The sequence below is a fragment of the Seriola aureovittata genome, chromosome 8, assembly GCF_021018895.1.
Source record: "Seriola aureovittata isolate HTS-2021-v1 ecotype China chromosome 8, ASM2101889v1, whole genome shotgun sequence".
Taxonomy (NCBI): Eukaryota; Metazoa; Chordata; class Actinopteri; order Carangiformes; family Carangidae; genus Seriola; species Seriola aureovittata.
This window is the reverse complement of record NC_079371.1, coordinates 23,579,095-23,605,691: the sequence shown is the minus strand read 5'-3', so window position 1 is coordinate 23,605,691 and position 26,597 is coordinate 23,579,095. Positions and strand designations below refer to the sequence as shown.

Below are 26,597 nucleotides of genomic sequence, written 5' to 3'. Positions count from 1 at the left end.
GCTTAACTGTTGGCTTGCTTCCAACCTGATTTGGCGACAGTCTTATCCCAACTGACAGAAACGATGGCCAAAGCTACAGAAAAATAAGGTGAACTGTGTTTTAATAAATCCTGATGGTCCTTCAAGCCTGCATTAACTGATTTTTTTTGGCCACTTGGGGGCAGCAAGAATAAGCTGCAAGCACAATATTGAGTTATTATGATCATATTATTTCAAAAGCTTATTTGCACATCAAGCACAGAGCAATGGTAGGATTAATTCAGAGTTGTGATTTATGTTATTTTGTATCATGAAAACCCAATACTGACTCTCCTTTTAGCTGATGTCCACCAACTCCTGAGGGAAATATCTGGCTCTTCAGCTGTTTTGAATTTTTAACAAAAAAAAAAATCAGTTTCCAGCAGCTTTAAAGAAAATAAGGCAAAAAGTACAGTGAACTCTGTGTGAACTTTTACTGAGGTGAATTTTCAGTCTAAGACATTAAAGCAGTAAACATGATCAGAAAACATCAATTGCATTATGTCCCTTGCTGATTATGTTAAGATTGTTCAAAGATGTTCAACTTGTAATTTGTAACACTCGAGTGACAGAGTGCGCTGGTCACTAATTGTATGAATACCTGCTTCCTCTTGTCCATGTGTCCATTGAACTTTGTGGTAACTCATGGTAACTTTGTCCCAGAGGTGGCGACTGTACTGCATACACGTTGGCATCCCCAGTTCTTCTGCTCCAGTTCTGAACCAGTGCCTATGTTCATCCATTACTCCAGAAATGATTAATGATGACACTGATAAATGACTGTATCAGAAACAGCCAAAGCTTCACTAGAAAATTGGAAGAAAAAAACATCAATTAAAAGAGAAATCATTTTTGATGTATAATTACATGCAACACTAAACATAAACAAAGTTTTAACATCAGAGAAACAGACACGGCTGTTTTTCTCAAAAGAGAAAAATGTTCTCACTGCTGTAATCTAAATGAAACGACAGAAACAAAAGAAAGGTGAGTATGAGCCAAACACTGGTTTTTGAAAGTGGACATTTATGTATGCTGCAGTGGCTCCAAATGGAGTAGCTGAAGTGACAGAGAGCTGGGCGGAGAGTGTTTTCCGTTTAGGACGAACACAAACAGCGGCCAGTTGCAGGCAGGTGGGCGGTCTCTGGGCAAGGTAACAAACAACCACACTCCACTGCTGCAGTGCTGCCAGCAATCACTAATCAGCCTGCGCCTGCAGAAACACTCACTCTCTGGACCAGAGAGAACTGGGCAAACGTCCCCCGTGGTGTTGTGAATTGCTCCGGTGCTGAGAGGGGCCCCGAGCGCCGCCACTGCTGGAATTAAGCAGTTTGGACTTTTACTCGGAAAATTTGGGTTTTTTGAAAGTGGATAAGCCCAGAGGAGTGACTGATGAGTGTGAGGAGGATAAGAGAAGTGGATGAATGGACTCCACTCTCTTACCTCAACTGTTTCTCACTGCCTTTGTTTCCACCTAATGTACAAATTCCAGGAGGAATGTCTCCCCCTCTCCCTCACTTGTAATACGTAAGTCAACAGCCCAAAAAGGAGCAGGTTTTAATGTATGTTATGCAACTTCTAAAAGGAAAAATTACACATTCTTACAAATGAAAAGTTTAATACATAAACAATAAATCACACCCTTGCTTCATTCAGTACCCTCAAGAGTTTTGCTACTACAGCCTTATTTCTGCTATGACCAATAGCTTATGGAGGCTAACGTTATCAAACATAAGGCAGATATTGCTGTGTAAGCGATATTACTGAGGCACTAGCATTAGTTTGCTTCTCATATGTTTATGACTTTACTTGTGCTACTGTTGCAAAATTTTCACAATAGAGTTATAGCATTTACCCTGATCATGTTTTTCTGGTGGCCATAGTGGCAGCTGTTTAGCTAGAGTTACACAGGCTAGCTTTAAAGGAGCTATTTGTCAGTTTTGTTCTTACTACATAGCCAGCGTTGGCATTAACAGCTGTTTACTTATCAGTCTAGGAGAAACGTTCTGAGCTCAAACTTCATTTCTTTACTCGCTGAGAGCTGCCTCCAGCGATGGAGAGCAACCCTCTTATTTGGTTTCTATTCCTATCACTTCTTCAATACAGACATGATTAATATAAACATGACAAATGCAGACGTTTCCATAAGGACCAATGCTTATAAAAAACATTAAGCATTGCAGCTTTAATATATTTCCAAAGAGATAAACCCTTTAGACCTAAATGACTAAATGATCTTCTTAACATTTAACATTTAACTTAACATTTAACCCCAAAACACAAGAGGAAGCCTTTCACAGTCTGAACTGCCCCCAGTCTAAACAACCAAAGCTGCAATACACATTTCAGGTGGAAACACAAACACAGAAACTGAACTTTATTAACACGCAACAGTAGAACAGCTCATTTTTGATCTCACAAAACCCGAATGTTTGATTCCCATTGTAACCGACCGGGAGATATTTTATCCTGAAATATGATATCCTTTTTGCCGGAGGGGTTTTTCCTTTTCAAATTCATCCCACTTCTATTTTCCAAAAGACACATTTCTATCCTCAGTAAAACAAGTCTATATTGTAAGCTAAGATCTCAGGATGACATTGTACTTTTATTTAGAAATCTCCAATAACAGAGAAGGCTTTGTTTCTTTTCAAACAGCAAGTAGCTCACACTGGAATGAAAAACCTAATTTTGATTGCAGACAGGGAGAAAGAGAGAGAGTTTATGCCTGAATGAGTGAATCACTGTCAGCTGTTTTTTTTGTCAGAGAGTTTATCATTATGGATTCATTGTATTGCTTCTCTAGAGTAAATGACAATATAACTCTTTCTTCTTTTTTTTTAACTCCATTTTAGTTGCAACCATCACTTGTTTGAACAAACTGGAACAGAACTGGATGCATGAACGGTTGATATATAGACAGACATCTAAGGCATTATGGACACAGTAGTTGAAAGCAGAAAAGGAGGCAGTCAGTACATTCCGTGTGCATCAGAGGAGCTTGGCATGTGTGTGGCTATAAATACACTGACCCTGAAAGCTTCAGGGGTCAGCTTTCCTCCAGTGTTAGGGTTAGAGAGGAAACAGAAGAATAAGGAAAATGGAGGAGAGAGAGGAGGTATTAAAAGAAAACACAAAGTTTTTGCAGGGTTGTTGTTTTGCTCAACTTGCCCATTAAGTGCTGAGAACACTTAACAGTAACGTTTCATGCACTTTTCAGTAACATTACGGCTACATGCTAACACTTAACTGCAGTTATGGGGTGTTTGTGTTTTTCAGCCTTTCTGCTAACACGTCCACCAGCTCACAGCTTTTGGCTTTTCACAGTTCAGCGGTGTGACGCCGTCATTTTGTAAATGACAGAAAAACATTACCTCCAGTTCACATCTGAGATTATAGAGCGGGTCAGGGTACCGACTAGACACGGCAGAGAGAGACAAGGATGAGGAGAATCTGACCTTAAATAAGAATATCACACACACACACACACACACACACACACACACACACACACACACACACACACGTCCTGATCTGATGCAGTGAGTGACATTCAAGTATTTGGTACATGAAGAAGAAAAATCTGAAGAGGTCAAAACTCCAGCAACACTTGTTATAAAACCAAGTTTATTGTGAGACTTTTTTTTCTGTAAAAACCGTCTGATCCACATTTTCAGAGACGTTCACTGTCTGTTAATAATGAAGTTACAGCAAAGTAATTACCAGTGAACACTGAAGATAGTAAAAATAATCACACGCCCCTCTGTGGTGATGGTCACATGACAGCTCAGCCCACACTTTTTCTTCACAAATAAGTTATAGATTTTTTGACATGATAATAATGTAAACAAGAATATTTATGATAATGGTAACTTAACAATATGGTTATGATTCACATGCACAATTATATATATATATATATATATATATACTTCTGCTTTGCAATTTGGCAACATCTGTGCTGTCTGGCTCTTTGTTTGTTTGGCTGTGTGGAAGATTAATGAAGTATTGTTTAAAAAAAAAGATCACAGATACTGGAGCAGTTGTACTTTATATCAGGGTTGAGGCAGATAGAGGGGAGTTGGGAGTTGGGTGTGTGTGTGTGGGGGGGTCTGCTTCCTCCTCTTTCTCTCACTTTTTCTGTGCTTTCTTCTCCTCTTTTTCTCTCTTTTTCCGTGCTTTCGTCTCCTTTTTTTCCTGCTTATTATTCTTCTCCTCCTAATCCTCCTCTTTCTTCTCCTGCAGGCCTGGTTGAGCTGCTCCTTCATGTCCTTGACCTCCAGCTGGCTCCTCTCCTTCTGCACTTGGAGACTCTGCTGAAGTCAGCCGACCTCCATCTCGCTCATCACAGTTGCCTTCCAAAGGTTTGTATTAATATCTAGGACCTCCTGGTCCCTGGTCTGCAGATGCTCCACCAGCATTTTCATTTTCTCAAAGCGCAGACCTGCCTCTCCAGCCGATGTGGACGATCCTGTGCGGAGGCGTCTGGCCTTTTCTGAGCGCTCTTTTCTTCAGACATGGCACCAAGAAACAGAGACACTGAAGAGGTGTCTAGATACTGGTACTTGTGTGTTGCAGTCTGGAATTATAAAATGCTGCATCACACAATTCTGTTATTGTTTAATTAGTCATTTAAGCAGTCATGAGTCAAATGAATGTAAATTATGAATTCTTTATGAATATTGCATTTCCTGCTTTTCCAGACTACATTCATAAATAACACATGGAGTGGTTGATCCTAATTGAAATTAAATAAATCCAACAAAGCATCTTACCCGTTGTGTCCCAGTGAGCTCCGATAAACCTTATAAATATCACAAAGTAAACAACAGCTACTGGGACCAAGCAATTGAAAAATTAAACCAACACGGAAGTAACAAAAACGGCAGCTCTTCCACTGGAGGCTGTCTCCAAAAGTGAATCAATCCCCATAGACTCTCATGTTAAAATATCCAACTTTACAGCCGAAATAAACATGTTTACAGCCTGGTACAAAAAAAACAGTTTTGGTCTCTTTAGCTAATTTCCTCGTGACTGTACGGGGGAGAATTTTTATAGAATTAACCTGTTTAAATTTTATTAAGACATCAAGTTATTTATAACTGAGGGTGTGGCCACTTTGAGTGACAGGTGGGTGCCCCTCCTCTTTGCCCATTTTTGGATTAGCTGGGAGTCAGGGGGATTCAAACACTGGCAAGATGGCAACAGTGGAGCAGCCCGCTCTGAGCTTCAAAAACCGCTCATCAGAAAACTATGGGTGACGTCACAGAGGCTACGTCCATCTTTACTTACAGTCTATGGGATGTACTGGACAAATTAATTGTGAAAACTATGTGAATTCCGGGACCCAATTTCATGGTGATCTATCGTTGAGATATTTCAGGTTGGACTGGAGTGATGGACCGAAGGACAGACCCGCACTGTCCCCCCTTCAGCTACGCCTCTAGCATGGCTAAAAAATTAGGCTGTGGAGCTATAGGTTTTAAACAATTCAACTTAATTCTATCATTATTATTTACAAAAATTGAAAGTAAAACTTAAAATATATATATTTTTTGTAATTCTAATGCAATTAGTGCAATTTAAAAAGGAATTACTCACTACACATTACTGGAACCATATTAGTGTTAAAGTTGCCACTCATTGCAGAAACAGATTAGAGATATAGGTGTGAGACAGTGTGAATAAAAACAAAGAACTGAAAGGAAGAGAGACACAAAATGACAGGAGAGGATGAGGATATCCTTGCCACGAAGCTGCTCCTCTAACCAGGCTTCTCCTGTATGAGTCAATGTCAGGCTGCGTCTGCCCACCGCTGATGGAAAATCCTGTTTGATGAAGCGCCAGTGCCTCACTAATCCAAGCCCTTTGGCAATGGAGGTCAGTGAAATCAAAGTGGTATTAAAAGAGAAACAAAGGCAGCTTTTCTTCAGCATAGTCAATAACCTGAAACTCAATTTGACCTCCTACTTCGCTGATATCCTGGTAAGATTGCCCTTTATTCGTTTTTAGATTATTACTAATTCAAAGCTGAGTATAAACTTTTGTTCTGGTGGTATTAACAGTGAGCTGATGGTGGGTGCTGATAAAGTCTAATAACTGAGTCTTAAAAGGAAAGTTTGTGTTTTTGAGATTGATTTACGCGCCAGTAGCAATACTGTTGCAGGGATATTAACTAAATCTGACATTTTTAGGCCAACTGGTCGATTTTTATGTTCTTTTTCCATTTCTTTCTCACCTGTTATAGAGCTTTTTGGGAATACTACAGAGTTTCTTTGCTCTCTACAACAGGCAAGCAGCACATATTTTATCAGTCTTGTTGCTTAGCTGATGCATACATTCAGTATAAAATTTGTGACACATGTCTGTTGTTTTATCTCTGTATACCAATGCATGGGGTGAAAGGCATGTCTTCAAATTCTATAATAGCAATGATAGTATTTGCACTCTGTTGTGTCCAGGAGAGCAAAGATGCTGTTAATCCAGCACAGTCTGCACACACCCACACAGTCCTGAGAGGAGACGACATCAGTGAAAACCTCTGTGTGGGTGGACAATGGGTGTGTTGAAGATTTAAAGAGCTAAGACTGCCTTAAGACTGAATGTTCAAATCCACATTGTGTGCAGGAGTTGTTGCACGTTTTGTGTATGGTCTCCCAGTTTTTTGAACCATGCCACACAACAGTATCCCAAGGAATCCCTAGGGAAATTTGCCCTTTGTTTTATCTGCCATGTAGTGAGGCAGGAAGTAACAGTCTAGAGGTCGGGTTGGCAGATCAGAGTTTCACGCAGGAGAGTTGTCATCCCGTCACAGATGGGACAATGTTTGCCTTTTTATAAACTGTAACCAGACTTTTCCTGAACTTAACCATGTGTTTTAGTTGCTAAACCTTCACCATAGTTTATTTGCCACATCTAGGATATTTCCCCCACCTTGACCCTACCCTGGCTGCCGTTTGCAGATACTGTAAAAAGCAAGAATTAAGAAAAGCATTGTCAATGAACCTAATTTAAGGTTCTGCATAATCACCCACAGTTTTTTGTCTGATGATAGTTGGGATATTGATAGGGCTACAGTCGTCACACTGTCCACACAACATGGATGTAAACCGTCAAATTATGTAAAGCTGGACATCTGCCCCCATAATCACTGCTTTATTCAAATGTGGTAATTTGGGAGGCTGTAGTTTGTGGCTGTGTTGCTGAATTGATTGCATCAGACTGTAAACTGTGCCTTTGATTGTCTCTACACCCTGTGACTTCTCACTTGACAAAACTGACCAATGGTCACAATGTCCAGTTACAAGGTTTCTAAATACTGAAACATAGTGATGCTGTACTTTTGCAGTAATGTGAAACCTAATTTCTCCCATGACTGTATTATAATACGTGTTGCTGATTGACATTTTCAGCCAAGAGCTCTGACTTAAGCTCCACAGGAATCCCTTTAAGGGAAGTGTCTCATCCTTCAAATCAGCTGCCATTTATCTGAGCTGATGTCCCCTCAGATTAGTCAACATAATGTCCTGTTTGTCCCGTGAAACACACACCACAGCACATCAGTGTGTGTGTGTGCGTGTGTGAGTGATAATATGCTGTGTTTGTCCTCTATGGGGTCATAAAGTTAACAGGCATACCCAACATCATAAAGACTGATCACAGAAAGTCAGACTTCCTTGAGGTTCTAACACACTCTCTCTCTCTCACACACACACACACACACACACACACACACACACACACACACACACACACACAGACAAATACGCATATTAGCCTCACACACTGCAGATCAATCCATCACAGTGCCAACTTGCACTGCATGGACTGCAGCAGGTAACGACTACACTCTAATAGAGCCTGTTCCTCTGGAAGAATTGGAAAGTTCGATACTGTTTGAGCATGTTAAAGAAAGGTAGAGCGTGAGTAAAAATAATAAATAATAGCCCTTGTAAAAATCAACATCAACAATAAAAGTGTTTATGATTGCTTTTAAACAAACAGTAGCTGTAATAAAAGTCTTTTTTTTTAAGGCCTGCTGGCATGAGTGGCAGCGAACGAATGTCGAGTCCAATTATAAAAGTGAGTCAGGAGTTAAAATTCATCAAGGTTTAACTGTGTTGATTGATTACTGAAGCCTGTAGCGGATATTTTATGAATCTTGAAAAATGCTGGGTAACCCTCATGCATTCCATTCCTTCTCTTCCTCACTTACTCAGTCTTCAGTAAACTTTCTGACAGTGCATAAATATTGGTCCGCCCTTTGTGCAGCAGTGTTCATATTACTGAAAACAGTGCTGCAAAATATGGATAACACTGCTGCAGGCACCAAAACTTCTGCTTAGATGCTACTTGCATCATTTGTTTTAAAGGTCTAATTGTCTTTCTGTCCAGCTAAATATGATTCTGATTGAATATGAAAATGTATCACGCTACAAAATGATGACAATGCTGAGCCCATTTGGTTGCACATCAGTGTCTGACAGGTCCCTTATGAGTTGCTGCAGTAGAGATTGATAAAGGGCTGGTGCATGATGGACTCACTGTGACTCTAATAGAGAGTCTAACAGAGAAAAAAAGGAGTTGATGCATAATGTAACTGACAAAACAAGAAGTGTAGAACTGTCACATTCCTGTTATGTTATGTACCTTCCGTCCACTACAACCTCCTCCTGATGTGGATGTTGTCTCTCTTCACACTGCGCCACCCTTTGCTCCTGTCATAATTACTATGACCACTAGATCTCGCCTAGCAACAAAACATAACTATGGGTCATAATAACCTGCTGCACAGACGACCTATGGGCTCATTTTTACAGGACAGTCCAGTGTTCATGAACCAGTAGCTATAACTCAGTCTGCCAGGCAGGTAGCGTAAAGTGGGTTTATCAGAGCTTTTTACTGAAGGGAAGGAAGGAAAAAACATGGTCGATGAGAGCAAGACTGAACCAAAACAGTAAAGTTGTGGGCCATGAAAACCAAAACAATGAACTAGTGAATAATGAGCTAAAATGATTATCCAGTGTTTCCTCTACATTCATTTAGCAGTGGCGGCCCGCCACTGCTAAATCATAGCCGCCAAAATCAAATTTCTTTTATTTTTTTATTTTTTATTTTTTTATTGTCGCAAATGCACCACCGCCACATCTCTCCACCTTCACAGCACAGCCTGTGTGATGATGAGCGCAACAGCGGGGGGAGGGGAGGGAGGGAGTGGGGTGGTTGGGGGATCCTATTGGAGGTAATTACTCGCGAGAGCGCGGCCTTGAAAGTGACGTCACGTCAGGCACCAGGTGAGAGTCAGAGAAGTGTAGTCGTGAGGAATAAGGCAGCGAAAAGGTAGACTTATTAGCCAACTCAGTGACGCTAACTTGGGTAAACTAATTGATAGCATTAAGCTAATATCTACACGTCATTATGTATTAACTGCTGACTGCATTTTCAGATGAGCTTGTTCAGATACTTCTCTAAGAAGAGAAAGACAACAGATGAAGAAGACGCTAGTCAGGTAGCCTATCATAAGCCTTTTACTGACTCGTAAATGATGATGGTTAGGTAAAAAATAGTATTTCAATGTTCACACTTGTAATCAGATGTGATGTGAGTGTAAATTATATAACGCTGTTAGCGTTACGTTACTCACACTTTTAATGTAATCTTATTAGACAAGTAACATTAGACAGGGAGGAGTTGTTAAACAAAGTGAAGGAGAGCAGAGCACAGCAGCGGGAGAGCTGGGTGAAGGTGCAGGGGAGAGAGATGAGCCTGGGTGCAAACTTTGCCACTGACTCTACCCCCCCCCCCCACTTTGCCACTGACTCTACCCACCCCCACCCCCACCCCCCCAGATAGCATGCCCCCACTGCTGAAAAAAATTCTAGAGGAAACACTGTTATCATTAAAAAAAATCTGGCTGCCACTGACTCTTTGGGGCCTTTCATTTTTTTTTAACTCACACAAAACAGGCTAACACTCTACTTGGAGCCTATGGACGGCGCTTTAGATGGAGAGCCCCCCCCCCCCGAAATGGCAGATGTGTAGGTGGTGCCCTGTCTTGTCTCCGTCTTGCAGGAACAATTTTATCAGACTCTGAGACAGTGGAGGGCGGGTGTTTGTTTGGACATCTTCTCCTGAGATTCTGAGGTCTCAACGCTGGATGTTGTCCAGCATACTGAAGTGAGCGGGGGTGGCGCTCATGTAGAGAGAAAAGTTCCTCTCCTTGACTCTGCAGCTTTGGTTTTTTTTTCCAGAGTTGAAGAAAATGTCAGCGAGAGATTGACACACAGAAGCTCTGACAGAGGGGGAGTGACTGGCGTGAAAGCCTCTTAAAGGATTCCAGAAGAATGAGATGCAGATGACAACTGAGAGATGGAAACTCTGCAGGCTGACAACAATACACAGAGGCACATGCAAACACACACACACACACACACACACACACAGAAATCTCATCTGTCTCACCTTCACGCTGACTTAAACTTCAGCAGCTAATGAAGATGGAAGCTGCTTCTTCAGCTTTACTGATCAATATGAAGACAGTGTTTGTGTGTGTGTGTGTGTGTGTGTGTGTGTGTGTGTGTAACTGTGTGTTCATCTGGGTGTGCGTGAGTGAGAGTTTGTGTTTTTAAGCTGAATAGCTCTTTGAGAAAATGTTTTTTTTTTTTTTTCACCTTACCTTACCAGCTTCTCTGCTTCAGTAGCTCCAGCAACAACTCATTCTCCACACTGAGAAGACAGATTTGCAGAAGAAGAGACACACACTTTTGTGATTATCTATGTGGATTTGCGTGTGTGTGCGTGTGTGTGTGTGTGTGTGTGTGTGTGTGTGTGTGTGTGTGTGTGTGTGTGTGTGTGTGAAAGATTTTTTCTTGTTTTTCTGAACCCGGTCCCTTAAAGCGTCGTGTTCAGGCTAAAGCATACAGTATACCTGTCCTTACGTGTCTCTGCAGCCTCTTTTACACTGAAGTGTATATAGACACTCACATCAAGTCTCCCCTCCTGTGCCAGTGTCCTCACTCGTACTGACACACCCACTAGACCGCTGTGTAACATTTGCTTTTTTCTCTGATAACTCAAAATCCAGACATCCGATGACTAAAGTCCTTTATCCGGTTAAAAGACATAGTTGAAAATGACTAAGGTGTAAACGGTGTATATCAAAATGTTCCTAAAACTCGCTGACGCTCCAGCGACAGATGACGTCTCAAATCCTCACCAGCATTTGTCAGGCAGTCACCTCCACACACTTAATCTCTGTGTAGTGCATGTGTAAAAGCCAAGGGCGAGTGTTGCTCTATGGTGACAGTTACAACATTATCAATGATAAACCTCCCAAATCTCAGCCTGAGGAAGAATCACCATGGCCATACTTAAGCAATCATTGTTTACCAAACACACACACCAAGACACTCCAGCACTTTCCCATGAATAGTTGGGTATTTTTTTAACCATATTTTGTTATAATTTCATATCATATGTACATTGTCAATTTGATCAGATCTCAGGCGACCAAGAGAGGAGTATGGGAATCTTTCAGAAATTAAATTTCGAGGGTTTTTGAAACATCAATGACTCTGAAACCCAGATTTAATCCTTCATTGCAGCTATACTGGATGAAGTGTCATAATAGTTCAGCACTGAGTCTCATTTTTACAAGCTGATCAGCATCAGTGGGGTCAATCACGTCTCACGTTGACTAGTTCTGTCTCATCTGTGTGGCCATCAGCTGACCAGTCATATTCATGGAGGTTTACAGCACAGCTCTTATAACTGGACACTTCTAGCTTCATATTTGTAGATGCGTGCGCCCAGTTAGCCATTTCACTCATCCCTCTCATGAAAGCTTGCAGCTTATGGAATAACAGTGAGGGAGGGGTCATTTGTTTTCGAAGGCAGAGCTACCCCTCAGACTGTGTGCTGCTTTACAGGGGTTTATGTTGCCTCGAAAGTAGGCACTCTCCTGAAAGGCTAAAATCAGGAAACAAAAGTCTCCTGTGCACAGTGAACGCCACACATGAAAGACTGCGACATGATTGGCTGCAGCCCCGCTCTGCAAGATGTGCACTGACATGTATCTGAGGCTATTTTTAGGAGTGTATAAGGTAAATCCCTCTGCCTCTGAGGTGGGTATACACCATACACCTGCACAAACACACCACTGCCTCTCTGCTTACAACATGAATACATCTTTTTTTTTTTAAATGCCCTGTGCAAATAATATTTAATGAGGAATGTAAAGAAGGAAGAAAGGCATCTCGGTGGCCTAAGACACTATGTGCTAACCATATCTGCATTGCAGTATCCCTCGTATCACCTCTCTACTGACTACAACCAAATGAGGGCAGAAAATGCCTTCAGAGCTCAGGTCAGCTGATGTCATCTTCAATTTACTCATTATGCAAAATGGATTGATTTACACAGGGAACGCTTTTATTGACACGCACTAGATCCTCATTTGAATTCCTGATACTGCAACACACCTTGACCTCCACATTGTTGTCTTTTATTATTTCAGGTCTACTGCGGTTTCCCAGAGGAGCTTGCCTCCCTTATCAGTACACGTCCTGCAGATATGACACAACTCTCTCTCTCTCTCTCTCTCTCTCTCTCTCTCTTTCTCTTTCTCCCAGGGGACTAAAAATCTTCCTATAAAAGAATTTAATTCATTCCATCTCTTCCCATCGCTCCTCCATGTCCTCCTCATAAAGCTGAGGAGAGACTTACAGTATATCTGTTCACTCTAAACCTGGTTCCACTTGTCCCTCAGGTTATCACAAGTGCTCAAAGGCCTAAATACTGTAGGTGAAAACATAAAACAAGGTTTTAATTGTCTTACAAAAGAGATTATTTCCTTTTACACAGGCTTTCAGGAGTCCCAGAGGAGCACAGCAGCTCGCTGAAGGAGTGAGTTTTAGTACTAGAGTGGAGAGATTCAGCCTTTTAAAAGTGAGGATACTGGCAAGTTTATGAACAATGGGCCATTTATTATATTACTGTGCCATTCTGCATGGATCAGGAAATCAATAAGGAACTCACAATGATTGATAAAACATTGAGTAAATAATAAAACACTGTTTGTCTTGACATTTTGTGTTTGATGCTGAATAATGATGAGTTTTTGGAAGTCCACTGAAGCTACACAATGCTAAGGACACTAATGTGACTTTTACACCATCCACATTTCATTTGTATCTAACTGACTTGCTTTTTTTCATCTCCTGAATCCGATACAGAAAAAAGAGAAACCATTACTCCTTGAAAAGAAGGAGTATCTGAGTGTAAAAAGTGTATTTATCTATGTCAATAAATGTTTGTATAGGGATTTATATGGAAAGGGTCCTACACTGTTGGAAATCATCTGGACTGCATTAAATTGTTCTCTACTATGCCTCATACTTTTGTGTATACTGCAGGTTTAGCTGCTGTTGACAAAAGCTCTTTTGGCCCATGTGCATGCACTTTTGAGACGGTCCCTTACTTCCTCTCATCAGTTTCCCTCTATGGTCAAGTTGCACAAGATACCAGGCTTCAATATCTGGCCATGAGTTAAAAATAACACCTGTGGAACATTAATTAAGCTTTATCCTTCATACTGCACAACTAATCCGGTGAATAAAAGAACTTGGCCCGACCCGATGGCCAAGTGGTTAGGCCGCAGAACACGTGGGAGTAAAACGCCCGGAGCAGCGGGTGTCTGGTTTGACTGCCAGCTGGACCTCTGCATCTCACTCCCCCCATATTTCCTGTCTGTCTCCAATCCTGCCGTTAAATAACAGCATTAAAATTCCCCCCCAGTAAAAACCTTGAAAAAGGGTTTTAAGACATAAAATAATTTGTGTGATGTTTTTCCAGCAAAACAAAAATTCAATTACCTTTTGAAGAATTTTTAAAATTAGGCTTCTCCTTCTCCCTGTGCACTGAAGGTTTCAAGTCTCTAAATCACACTTGTTGCATTTGTGACCACTAATGTCTTCAAAGGTATTTTTGATGGCACAAAATCATGGTGCAAACCTTAAACTCAGATTCAGTCGACAAATATGAAAACAGTCTTCTAGTGTCAGACTGTTGATATACGTGTTCTATACATCAGTCTGCACAGTAAAGCTGCAATATCCAAGTAAAGTAGCAACAAGCCAAACAGATTTTTTAAAAACCTCTGTGTATTGGCCTGTAGCCTGTTTGTTTACATTTTGTTTCATCTCGATCATAGAAAGTCCTGCCGCTTTGTGCTGCTGGCAGTTCTTGTTCTCACCGTACCTGCAACAATCAGCTGGATTACCTTTGATACTGAGGAAAAAGGCTGAACCTGATGATTGTGATCGAAGATCAGAAGTGATAAAGGACCTGCCTAGGGGGTAAACAGCTGACTATGGCTCACAACATCCCCGTCTCGTGTCCAGCTGCATATCTTTGTTGCATGTTATTCTCCATCTCTTTCTCTCGTTATTCCTCGACGGTGCCATGAAATAAAAACCAACAAACCCTAACAACAAAAATATAGTGGATACAGAGCACCTTTATATTTCTGAAATGATTTATGGACATACTCTTGTAAACTGAGTAAATTCAGCTGATCATAACCAGATGTGTAGGATGTCGTTGTTGTTGATGTTGTAGTTATGGCTCTGAGAAGATGTTGACATCTGATGGTCATGGTGAAGATGGTGACAGGTAAGTGGGCGAGGACTGGACAAATATTTCCGCAAAAATTCAAGTTCGTCTCTGTTGAGAGCATCATCTGTTCATATATGACTAATGTGTTCATATTTGTTTACACTTCTACTAGGATCCTCGGTATGTTGTTCATTCAGTGTATTCACCGTACAGGATAATAGAACTGAAAGGGATAGAAGAGGACGGGCTCTGACACCTGTGTAAACCATCTTCTCGTATGTATTTCATTGGCAGCTGTAGCAGAATAATAAGATTATGATGCTAAATTTGACTGATTCAGTGGATTATATTATTATTATTCCAAATACAGTAATAAAACACAAATTGGACCTCGAAGGTTTCCGCAGCGTACCGATGAAATGCTTAAAGCCTTAGAAAGGAATGAATGTGGGATGAAGGGGGGATAAAAGTGACAGGAGAAGGGGCCAGATTTTTTGCTATCAGCCCACAGCTAAAAAAAAGTCTTATCCGTCAGTCTTAGTGTTGGCTATTTTTACCTTCCCCCCTTAATCCCTTTCTTTTTGATGGGGGAAGGGGGATCTAGTTTTTTTTTTCTTTTGTTTTCGAGGTGACACACTGACGGACCTTAGGACACAGATACACACACACACACACACACACAAGGGCACAATATCGCACAAGTGTATATGCAGGAACGCATAAAGAAACATACACTCCTATAGTCCATTTTGTGTCCAAGTGTATGACTATGTGTTTGTGTGTGTGTGTGTGCGCGCCTGTATAAGTATCCATGTGTCATCACTTTATATTTATGTATACACATGCACCAACTTTTTTTCATGTGTGTGTGTGTGCGCGCCTGTATAAGTATCCATGTGTCATCACTTTATATTTATGTATACACATGCACCAATTTTTTTTCATGTGTGTGTGTGTGTCTTTGATCAAGGCAAGCAGAGTTAGCACTCAGCTCCTGTCTGTTACAGAGGCTAATCATGGACTTAATGGAGCAAGTGGGGATATGGGTTTGATCTCATATATAGAAAGAGTCACACATACATTTACCACTCACACACTCACGCACACACACACGCACACACACACACACACAAACCCTAACAGTCACATATTACATTATGGATTACAAATTTTCCTGCTTCAGATAGAGCGAGACACAAGGAAAATAATAGAGTCACTTCTTTAATCTGCATAGTGCAAATCAGTAATGTGTGCACTCATTCCTGGAAGCTTAGAGATGTAATTGGCCAACAATGACAGCGGAGCGAGCGCTTACTTTATGTGAAACGCATAAAACTTGCAGGAGATGGGTTTGCAGAGTGTGAAGTTGTGGGCTGAGTCAAAGGGTGAAGAACTGAAAGTGTGAGGGCAGCAGTGGGGTAGGAGTGCAATCCAACAGACTTAGAGAACTAAAAGCAATAACATAAAAGGATTTCTGCATGCTCAGATCTGTGCCAGTGAATCTACAGAATGTGCTCTGATTAAAGTCAGCTGAGCTGAGCAGTTGAAACTTTGATGGAAGTCTGCACATAGAGATCCCTGCATGTTATACAGACTAGTTTACTGTTAGTCGACATGCCAATCTCCCATTGTATTCCTTTGTTCCAAAGACAATTTTAGTGTCACAGTTTTATTCAGTGCAACTTCAGTGCAAATGACGACTCCCTGAGACCTTCCAAAGAGACATGATACAATGCACTGCTGTTGCCTGATGATGTGTGCTGTAATGAACGTCTACTCATTGCCTGCAGATTAGGCGTTGAGGGAACATCTGTAAATTGTACGGGGTCACCACTGACTTATCAGTAGGTAAAAGAACTGCAGCCTGAGAAATCTTTTTAAGGCCTAAGTCTGGTTTCTTCCAACTTACACATGTAGCAACATAAGTTTTTATTTCTTATTTTATTTCTATGTACACATGATGGCATATGTACATAGGACACATTTCAACAGTTTTCCAGTCATCCATCTCATGAACATCTGACAGAAAAGATACTGATACATATCAGATACATATCAGCTTGCCTTTTACTGCGATCTGAAACACTTTTTTATACTCTTCAAGTCTATTTTCTTTCATTTCACAAGCGTAACCGCAGCAATTGTGTTTTGTTGGGTTCTGACTACTGCCAAAATGTGGGTGACCTACACTCAGTACTGTGCTTGAGGGCAACCTGTGTAGACACAGAAAGAGCACTTAAGCTACTACTGCTGCTGCTCTGCTAACGTGCTGCTCTCACTGCACCTCCTGTGTGGAGCACTGTTCAAACTATTCAGGGTCCACTAAAACTATTTTTGCTAACATTTGTAGGCCTACACGAACATGCTAAATCAGAAAACGCACAACTGAACTAACCTAAAATATTATTGTGTTAGAGCAGTGATTGACAGCACAACAGTACGGGAAAATGTCACAGATTTTATCACTTAACAGATGATTGTTTAGCAGATTTCCATATCTTTGTGTGATGAAAATTAATATGAAATTAAAGCAAGCTGAGAATGAGAGTGAATAAGATGAAAAGAGGTCAGGTAAAATACCGTGTGTGCGTGTGTGTGTGTGTGTGTGTGTGTGTGTGTGTGTGTGTGTGTGTGTGTGTGTGTGTGTGTGTGTGTGTGTGTGCGTGCGTGTGTGTGCAGGGCTGAGACATTACACTAGGAGTAACAGAAAGAACATAATAGAACAAAGCAAAGGCAGAAGTAGTGCAGATGATTTTCAGGCACCATAATAAGATGTGTGGGTTGAGGATTAGAGTGCAATTTTAGGGACACTGTGTCCTCAGTGTAGTCAGTTACCTTGGCCTGTTCTGTGTGGGTGGGGTGGTGGGGTTTATTAAAATTCAAATGGGAAGAAAAATAACCATCTCCCTCTTTCTATTTTATTCTGACTTTGTCTTTTTTTTCTCTCTCTCCCTGCTTTCTACTCTGCTTCCATTCTCTCTCTCTCTCTCTCTCTCTCTCTCTCTCTCTCTCTTCACTTTACTTACGATGTAAAACCTTTTGCAAGAAGACCCAGCAGCCATGATTCTCATTTAAATTTTGATGAACAACAGAAAAAGGTTTGTGGAGTACTGCATCTGTAGATTTGATGATATTCAGTATTTCTACAAAACAAATAACGTTTCATCTTTTAGTTTAAGGGAAAAGTCAAACATGCATTCATTTCTACTCAAACTCAGCAATGCAATGCATTGCATTTTTCAGTTAAAAAAAAGCAAAAAACACAAAATGTCAGTTCAAGTTCAGCTGCATCAAATTATAACATTTCATTCTTTCATTATTCAATTTGCTATACTCATTTTCTACTGTGTAGACATGGTCAAGCTGGAAGACTGCAGATTTACCATCTACTAACTTCCACTACCACTCATCTTTGATGGTGAATATAGACAATTTACTATTGTTGATTTGTACTATTAAAGACACAGTGAAATAAGTTTCTGAAGTTCTACTCCTGTGTCCTTGTTAATTGTTGATTTATTTCTTGATACATGCTAAATCAATAAATAAAACTTTTTTTCCCATGGAGTTATATGATTGGTTAGGAGAAGTTGCCAGGCAACCAAAAAAACATATTTCCTGGAATGTTAAACTGCTGCTATTTTTCCATGTACCAATCTACTGTTTCTGTATTGAACTGCTCTGCCATTTCTCTTCCAGGTAATTTTTCATGTTAGAAAATTTTTTTTCTTTTATTCTGTGTATTTTGAATAAAAATACATTTATTTCACTAGTTTGGAAGCAAGTTAATGTTGTGCTCCACACATAAGCACCATTTTCCACACTGATATTAATAAACTAATATATGTTGAGTTTGGTCAAGTAAGGTGGTAAAGAAAGAATGCACACCGAGGGGGAAATTTTCTCCCCCTAAATCTTTCCAGTACATCATAGATAGCTGTTAGCTATCAACTGCTTCATGTAATTAAATTTATCAACGTGTGCAGCTATAAAGGCATCATGTATTTTCTATCAAAAGCATATTTTGTGACTCCAACCATGCAGTAATGTGGGTAATATTGCAGTAATAAGGTACATCTATTCATTTGTTGGTTGCTTTTCACAGGACAATGCTAATGCAATGTCTTATTTTTTGACTCATCATACTGATTGGTGCTTTTGTCCAAAGAAGATTAAGCTGGACTGTGCTGACATGAGTGGTCATTATGCTCATACACATCTGGGCTAATTTTCACAATGACTGAGGCGTGGAGCACCGAACAATATGTGCACAGAGCGTATGAATATAGCTGATGTCTGAGCTGATTTTCAGTCCTGAATCCACACACACATTTATACATTTCAGACTGGAGGGATGCAATGTCCCAACTTTTTTCATCTAACAGGAAGGTTGGCAGGCCACTCAGCTGTAGTATTTTATATTTATTCAGACAGGGAGAATGAGAGTAGAAACGACAGATGTAAGAAAGTATGGTGGGATTTGATTCTTGGCTGCAGAGGCTACAAGAAGCTCAAAAGGAGAAACTTACATTGTCAACTTTGGACTATACTCACACTGCAGCACAGCCTGTCCCAAATTAGACTTTTTTCCAGCTACAGTCTGTGATTCTCTTCAGAGTTCCCATACCAACATGATTGGGCTATCACTGTTTTAATACTGTAGCTGTTTTACATGAAAAAGGAAAATGGATTTAATAAATCAAGCAGCCAATAGTATTTTTTTGCAAACCACTGAATGAATGAAACAATATTGGAATTAACAGCTTTGCAATCAAAGCTGCTACTCATTATCTGTGATAGAGGTGATGAGAAGATGATGAAGATGAAAAGAACAACACAGCATTTTCCACTCAACAATGACTGTTACATCGGAGCGGCAACGTGTGATCCAAAAACTTCAACCCCATTTACACTTGTCACTTCAAATGTCTCGTGTTCAAATATTATGTCCCCCACAGTGGCAAAGAGGAGAGACAGCTGACATGAGGTATTCTCTGTGTTCATCAGAAAACCTGACAATGTGGATGTCATACATGTGGGGCTCACACCCTTTCACTGACAGGTGGACAGACATTTGATTGGTAGCTGTAGGATTTGAACCCATGTTTCTATCCCACCCAATTAGGTGGTCCCATAAGCGAGGAGGTATTCATTCTCTCTGCATTAAGACACCCAATACTCCTGCATTAGCCTACCTAATGACTGCAATTCATCTCTCTCTGCCTCCCCAACTTCCTCCAGCATTAGCATCCATATTTGTTACATAATCTGATTGTTTTCTTTATTCATGTGTTAATTTTCTTCATATGCTATGCAGCTCAGCCATGGAATTGTGATCTCAGAGTGTAAATGCCCTGTCTAAAGTAGGTGCAATGGAAGGGGAATGGGCAGAATAATGGAAGGAGATTAATTGAAACAAAAGTGTGGTCCAAGGCTCCAACAGTACCTTTCTTAGCAGCTGCTAACAAAATAATAACGATGTTGACCCCACAGTGAAAAGAGAAGAGATGGTTAAGGAATTTTGACGACAGAAGCCATTTGGCAACATGAGCATGTGACGATAAGGTGGCGATAGAATGAAGGCCTTAGGTTTGCCATTAGCAGACAATGGTTTCAATGCATTACAGTTATGGGGTAAGACCACAATCTATAATTGGTTAAACAGTGTTGGTGGGTCCAATGTCAAAAACACAGTAAGACAGGTTTTAGCCTTCAACTGTTGGATCAGGCTTCTGTCAGATTTTCATCAGTGAAAAACATTGCAGCCATAATGAAGATGGTCTTTAATACAGCGCGTGTAAAGAAGTAGAATACTCAGAACAGAGTTTCACTGAAACCAAAATGTGCTGCTACAGCTCATGTTTTATTGCCTTCCTTGCTACAGAAGCAAGCTTTTTAGACAGTTAAAACACTGATGTAATTTCTTTGATAGTTTGGAACAATGAGATGGAAATGGACTACAGGACAGCAAGTTTAGCGCAGCTAACATTAGCAGAGGATGATTGCTGCATGCTGCATCTGTGCCACTCTGCTCTTAGGACTGTGATGAGATGATGATTTCAAACAAATTTCGTATCTTTTGGTCTACATCAGGTGTGAAAACGACTGCAGCAAAACATGGAAGTGGACTGCTATTTAGGATGTGATGCCATAGCTATTCGACTGTCTCGTTTACAGGAGCAACAACAAAAATGTTGTGGAGTTGATGAAGTAAGTGTGCCCTTCTTCTGCTTTGAGTTTATTAGCAAACCAAGTAAGTGCATACTGACACTTACTCTATGGCAGTGTGTGGATGTGCAAATGTACTCAGGTATGGAAGATTACTAATGTGAAAGGTAAGCGGCGGAGAAGGGGGGTTATTGTTGTCAGGTTTGGTATGATAGAATCCTAGCTTCTATGAAAACGTCCTTGCTGTAGAAAATATATTATGAAGGAACGAGCTATAAATGAGGATTTCATAGTCTTGCAGTTTTCAACAATTAACTGTCAGTAAGACAAATTTAAAGTGTCAAGGTAGCAACTGTTGAGACTAAAAATGAAAATACTCTCATGAGTCCTGTTTGCAAGTTCACTCAATTGGCAGTGGTGGGATTTGAACCCACGCCTCCTGAGAGACTGGAGCCTAAATCCAGCGCCTTAGACCGCTCGGCCACACTACCAGACACTGATATGGAAAGCGCATTTTCGAACGTGCGTTTGGCACCATGAGCGATTCCTCCAATGTATGCATTCTGCTGTTTACCCATTTACGCATTTCAGAAATAGTTGACCCACATTGAACTTGTGCACCGTCCAGCCAACCCAGCTGCCACCCACAGCAGTGTAAACACACTTGCCACATCATGGTCTGGTAGTGTGGCCGAGGGGTCTGGTCAGATCAAGGCTCCAGCCTCTCAGAAGGTATGGATTTGAATCCCACTGCTGCTGCTCATGAATACCTGTCAGTGCTTTTAACAGTAACTGAGAGCAGAGTGGCTCATAGGAAGCATGTTTCAATTTATAGGTTGAAGCTGTCCTTTGCTCTTTCTAAATACCATGCCATCCACCTTATCCTTTCATACTTACATTGTGAAGTTTTCTAATTAACACCTAGCCATCACAACAAGGTCACATTCATATTTAGCACAGGCCAACCCCGGCTGGCACCCGCAGATGCATAAAATGCACCTCACTGGCTCGTAGTGTGGCCAAGTGGTCTATGGCTCTGGTTTTGGCTTCCAGTCTCTCAGGTGGCATGGCTTCAAATCCCACCACTGCCAATTGTATATACATAACACTGGTTTGTGCATTCAGGCTGCATGTTTAAGTGATGCTTAAGAACAGTTACCCTGCCGCTTTGCTTTCCAATGTTGATGTGTACCTGAGTATTCCTGTGCATCTAAACCCTCGAATACCTTTGGTGTTGTGAGTGTTTTACCAGAATACAAAATCCTACCCACTTATTCTGCAGAACTGTTCTTCTTTTGAGGTAAGGTGGACTTGCAAAATGGAAGGCAGATCAGAAAACTATCTTTCTCTGTAAACACTGAACGGTCAGAAAGGGTAGCTATGGGTGAATACATTCAATTGGCAGGGGGGAGTAAAGGCCAATCATACCCGACCTTGCAACATTACTATGGGTAAAGATAGCCAATTGGCAGTGGTGGGATTTGAAGTGGGAAGTGCGTTTACTACCCGCTGGAGGGTAGCAACGGGTGGATAGCACAAAAAGGAATTCCTCCAATGTGACGATGCATTTTGCGGGAAGTACAGTTAATGCGGGTCAACTTCAATCAATTTGAAGTGGCCCACAGGAAGAAGAATCTTATTTATTGTGAAGCACTGTAGCGCTCTACTTTTTACCCAGAAACTGTGAACATGGAGAAGAAACTCACCACTGCAGCGGTGACCTTACTGGATTTGTACAAACAGGATGTGTCGCACTGGAACTTTACACACCATCAGCTTTAACATGTGAAGGTCAGTAAACCATCCTGGAAATAACAAACATTAATTGATGCTTAAGCATGTGCTCAGAAGACTTAGAGCACCACATGTTGTGATGTTTCCCTCTGTTGAGATTTCTAGGTGGGACAGAGATTAGCAGTGTTGTGATGTTTCACTCTGAGGAGATTTCTAGGTGGGACAGAGATTAGCAGAGGATGGTTTCGATCCATCGACCTCTGGGTTATGGGCCCAGCACGCTTCCGCTGCGCCACTCTGCTCTCATTCGTGGTCAGAAGTGCATGCATTATCGTTTGGTTCACAGATGTGAAAACTATTGTAGCAAGACATGGAAGTGGCCTCCTATTTATGATGAGACGTCACAACTACACTGTGATGGACTGGCAACTTGTCCAAGGTGTACCCCACCCTCGCCCATTGTCAGCTGGGATTGGCTTCAGTCCCCTGTTACCCTATAGGGATGGATAATGGATGGATGGATGGATGGACATCACAACTATTCGACTGTCTCATTCAAAGGAGTGACAACCTAAACAAATGTTGCACAGTTGATGTAGGATATGTTATAGCTCCGCTGTTATGGGTGAGTTCAATCAAATGCACCCATGGGGTGTATCTAAAGGCTTGAGGAATATCATGTATATGCATTTCCTAGTTTTTCAGTTTTCAACATGTTACAGTCAGTAATAGTAACAACGTAGGATATGTTAGGGCTAAAAGAAGTGTATTCTAAAGTCTTGCAACATTACTATGGGTAAATATAGCCAATTTGCAGTGGTGGGATTTGAACCCACGCCTCCTGAGAGACTGGAGCCTTAATCCCAGCTGCCGAAGGATTGGTCGCGGAAATGTTGGAGAAATGTTGGACGCGAGAGCCAATCACGTCCCCAGGCTCCAAAATTCGTCAGCCAATCGGCGTCTTGGATTCTTCCCGGAGTTCCAACATTTCCAACATTTGACAAATCACGGCACAGAAATGTTGGAGCAGAAAGGTACGTTTTTTCTAAGAAATTGGCCCACAGGAAGAAGAATCTTATTTCTCGTGAAGCACTGTACCCAGAAACTGTGAACATGGAGAAGAAACTCACCAATGCAGCGGTGACCTTACTGGATTTGTACAAACAGGATGTGTCGCACTGGAACTCTACACACCATCAGCTTTCAACACGTGAAGGTCAGTAAACCATCCTGCAAGTAACAAACATTAATTGATGCTTAAGCATGTGCTCAGAAGACTTAGAGCACCACGTATTGTGATGTGCAAATGCACCCAACGGGTCTATCTAAAGGCTTGAGGAATATCATGTATATGCATTTCCTAGTTTTTCAGTTTTCAACATGTTACAGTCAGTAATAGTAACAAGGTAGGATATGTTAGGGCTAAAAGAAGTGTATTCTAAGCTCTTGCAACATTACTATGGGTAAAGATAGCCAATTGGCAGTGGTGGGATTTGAACCCACGCCTCCTGAGAGACTGGAGCCTTAATCCAGCGCCTTAGACCGCTCGGCCACACTACCATATCCTGGAGTGGGAAGTGCGTTTACTACCCGCTGGAGGGTAGCAACGGGTGGATAGCACCAAAAGGAATTCCTCCAATGTGACGATGCATTTTGCGGGAAGTACAGTTAATGTGGGTCAACTTCAATCAATTTGAAGTGGCCCACAGGAAGAAGAATCTTATTTATTGTGAAGCACTGTAGCGCTCTACTTTTTACCCAGAAACTGTGAACATGGAGAAGAAACTCACCACTGCAGCGGATTTGTACAAACAGGATGTGTCGCACTGGAACTCTACACACCATCAGCTTTAACACGTGAAGGTCAGTAAACCATCCTGCAAGTAACAAACATTAATTGATGCTTAAGCATGTGCTCAGAACACTTAGAGCACCACATGTTGTGATGTTTCACTCTGTTGAGATTTCTAGGTGGGACAGAGATTAGCAGAGGATGGTTTTGATCCATCGACCTCTGGGTTATGGGCCCAGCGCGCTTCCGCTGCGCCACTCTGCTCTCATTTGTGATCAGAAGTGCATGCATTATCGTTTGGTTCACAGATGTGAAAACTATTGTAGCAAGACATGGAAGTGGCCTCCTATTTATGATGAGACGTCACAACTACACTGTGATGGACTGGCAACTTGTCCAAGGTGTACCCCACCCTCGCCCATTGTCAGCTGGGATTGGCTTCAGTCCCCTGTTACCCTATAGGGATGGATAATGGATGGATGGATGGATGGACATCACAACTATTCGACTGTCTCATTCAAAGGAGTGACAACCTAAACAAATGTTGCACAGTTGATGTAGGATATGTTATAGCTCCGCTGTTATGGGTGAGTTCAATCAAATGCACCCATGGGGTGTATCTAAAGGCTTGAGGAATATCATGTATATGCATTTCCTAGTTTTTCAGTTTTCAACATGTTACAGTCAGTAATAGTAACAAGGTAGGATATGTTAGGGCTAAAAGAAGTGTATTCTAAAGTCTTGCAACATTACTATGGGTAAATATAGCCAATTTGCAGTGGTGGGATTTGAACCCACGCCTCCTGAGAGACTGGAGCCTTAATCCCAGCTGCCGAAGGATTGGTCGCGGAAATGTTGGAGAAATGTTGGACGCGAGAGCCAATCACGTCCCCAGGCTCCAAAATTCGTCAGCCAATCGGCGTCTTGGATTCTTCCCGGAGTTCCAACATTTCCAACATTTGACAAATCACGGCACAGAAATGTTGGAGCAGAAAGGTACGTTTTTTCTAAGAAATTGGCCCACAGGAAGAAGAATCTTATTTCTCGTGAAGCACTGTACCCAGAAACTGTGAACATGGAGAAGAAACTCACCAATGCAGCGGTGAACTTACTGGATTTGTACAAACAGGATGTGTCGCACTGGAACTCTACACACCATCAGCTTTCAACACGTGAAGGTCAGTAAACCATCCTGCAAGTAACAAACATTAATTGATGCTTAAGCATGTGCTCAGAAGACTTAGAGCACCACGTATTGTGATGTGCAAATGCACCCAACGGGTCTATCTAAAGGCTTGAGGAACGTCATGTATTTGCATTTCCTACTTTTTCAGTTTTCAACACGTTACAGTCAGTAATCGTTACAATGTAAGATATGTTACTGCTAAAGGGAGTATTCTAAGCTCTTGCAACATTACTATGGGTAAAGATAGCCAATTGGCAGTGGTGGGATTTGAACCCACGCCTCCTGAGAGACTGGAGCCTTAATCCAGCGCCTTAGACCGCTCGGCCACACTACCATATCCTTGAGTGGGAAGTGCGTTTACTACCCGCTGGAGGGTAGCAACGGGTGGATAGCACCAAAAGGAATTCCTCCAATGTGACGATGCATTTTGCGGGAAGTACAGTTAATGTGGGTCAACTTCAATCAATTTGAAGTGGCCCACAGGAAGAAGAATCTTATTTATTGTGAAGCACTGTAGCGCTCTACTTTTTACCCAGAAACTGTGAACATGGAGAAGAAACTCACCACTGCAGCGGTGACCTTACTGGATTTGTACAAACAGGATGTGTCGCACTGGAACTTTACACACCATCAGCTTTAACATGTGAAGGTCAGTTAACCATCCTGCAAGTAACAAACATTAATTGATGCTTAAGCATGTGCTCAGAAGACTTAGAGCACCACATTTTGTGATGTTTCACTCTGTTGAGATTTCTAGGTGGGACAGAGATTAGCAGAGGATGGTTTCGATCCATCGACCTCTGGGTTATGGGCCCAGCACGCTTCCGCTGCGCCACTCTGCTCTCATTCGTGGTCAGAAGTGCATGCATTATCATTTGGTTCACAGATGTGAAAACTATTGTAGCAAGACATGGAAGTGGCCTCCTATTTATGATGAGACGTCACAACTACACTGTGATGGACTGGCAACTTGTCCAAGGTGTACCCCACCCTCGCCCATTGTCAGCTGGGATTGGCTTCAGTCCCCTGTTACCCTATAGGGATGGATAATGGATGGATGGATGGATGGACATCACAACTATTCGA

The 26,597-nt window shown here is 41.4% G+C and overlaps 4 non-coding genes across 4 annotated transcripts; all 4 read right to left on the bottom strand.

Annotated features, from left to right (window-relative positions):
• Positions 1-21,208: 21,208 nt before the first annotated feature.
• On the bottom strand, positions 21,209-21,290 carry trnal-uag (transfer RNA leucine (anticodon UAG)). Its single transcript has one exon. It is a non-coding gene; the product is annotated as a tRNA-Leu (tRNA).
• A 2,721-nt stretch (positions 21,291-24,011) lies between these two features.
• Positions 24,012-24,093, bottom strand: trnal-aag (transfer RNA leucine (anticodon AAG)). Its single transcript has one exon. It is a non-coding gene; the product is annotated as a tRNA-Leu (tRNA).
• A 424-nt stretch (positions 24,094-24,517) lies between these two features.
• Positions 24,518-24,589, bottom strand: trnam-cau (transfer RNA methionine (anticodon CAU)). Its single transcript has one exon. It is a non-coding gene; the product is annotated as a tRNA-Met (tRNA).
• Positions 24,590-25,763: 1,174 nt separating this feature from the next.
• On the bottom strand, positions 25,764-25,845 carry trnal-aag (transfer RNA leucine (anticodon AAG)). The gene has a single exon. It is a non-coding gene; the product is annotated as a tRNA-Leu (tRNA).
• Positions 25,846-26,597: the final 752 nt, after the last annotated feature.